We start from the raw sequence: 1678 nt of genomic DNA, 5'->3' as shown, positions 1-1678 counted from the left end.
TTAGTGTCAGTAGTATACAAACTTCTAAGTTTGGTGTCTTGCATGCATTGTTTATTTGATTTTAGTTGCATTTTGATTATTCCTCATCATTAAAAATTCAAAAAAAAAATTTATTTGTGTCTTTTCAAGTCAATAATACAGAAAATTGAAGATTCAGAACATGCAGCAGAGGAATTACACAGAAAAAGCTGGGCGTTCAAAATGCCCAGTGAGGAAGGAAAACTGGCGTTTAAACGCCAGCCAGGGTACTTGGCTGGGCGTTTAACGCCCAAAAGGGTAGCATTTTGGGCGTTAAACGCCAGAATGGATACCATTCTGGGCGTTTAACGCCAGGATGGCACAAGAGGGAAGATTTTGTTTTTAATTCAATTTTTTTTTAGTTTTCATAATTTTTCAAAATCAAATCTTTTTCAAATCATATCTTTTCAATCATATATTTTCAAAATCAATTTCTTCCCATTTTTCAAAAAAAATACTTGCTAACAATTAATGATTTGATTCAACATTTCAAGTATGTTACCTTTTCTGTTGAGAAAGGTTTAATGTCTGAATCATATCTTTTAAATTTCTTGTTAGCCAAGTCATTAATTTTAAAAATCAAATCTTTTTGAATTGTTTTTCAATCATATCTTTTCAATCATATCTTCTTAATCACATCTTTTTCAAAATAATTTTCAATCGGATCTTTTTGATTTCTAATTTCAAAATCTTTTTCAAAAATTACTTTATTTCTTTCCCAACTTTAATTTTCGAAAATCATTCTTCAGTTTTTCAAAATTTCTTCAAAATCTTTTACTTTAATTTCAAAAATTCTTCCCCTCTTCTCACATCCTTCTATTTATGGACTAACACTCCTCCTCAATGCACAATTCGAACTCTATCCCTCTTGATAAGTTCAAATTCTTCTACCTCCTCCTTCTATTCTTCTTTTCTTCTGACACGTCAAGGAATCTCTATCCTGTGACATAGAGGATTCCATACTTTCTTGTTCTCTTCTCTTTCATATGAGCAGGAGCAAGGACAAAAGCATTCTTGTTGAGGCTGATCCTGAACCTGAAAGGACCTTAAAGCGGAAGCTAAGAGAAGCTAAAGCACTACTCTCTTGAGAGGACCTAACAGAAATCTTCAAACAAGAAGAAGACATGGCAGCCGAAAACAACAACAATGCCAACAATGCAAGGAAAGTTCTTGGTGACTTTACTGCACCTACTCCCGACTTCTATGGGAGAAGCATCTCTATCCCTGCCATTGGAGCAAACAACTTTGAGCTTAAGCCTCAATTAGTTTCTCTAATGCAACAGAATTGCAAGTTCCATGGACTTCCATTGGAAGATTCTCATCAGTTTTTAGCTGAATTCTTGTAAATCTGTGACACTGTCAAGACCAATGGGGTTGACCCTGAGGTCTATAGACTTATGCTATTCCCTTTTGCTGTAAGAGACAGAGCTAGGATATGGTTGGACTCACAACCTAAAGAAAGCCTGAACTCTTGGGAAAAGCTAGTCAATGCCTTCTTGGCAAAGTTCTTTCCACCTCAAAAATTGAGTAAGCTTAGAGTGGAAGTCCAAACCTTAAGACAGAAGGAAGGAGAATCCCTCTATAAAGCTTGGGAAAGATACAAACAATTAATCAAAAAGTGTCCCTCTGACATGCTTTCTGAATGGAGCATCATAGGTAT

This window comes from Arachis duranensis, chromosome 2 (genome assembly GCF_000817695.3).
Source record: "Arachis duranensis cultivar V14167 chromosome 2, aradu.V14167.gnm2.J7QH, whole genome shotgun sequence".
In the NCBI taxonomy this organism is placed as follows: domain Eukaryota; kingdom Viridiplantae; phylum Streptophyta; class Magnoliopsida; order Fabales; family Fabaceae; genus Arachis; species Arachis duranensis.
Note: the sequence above shows the minus strand (reverse complement) of the source record.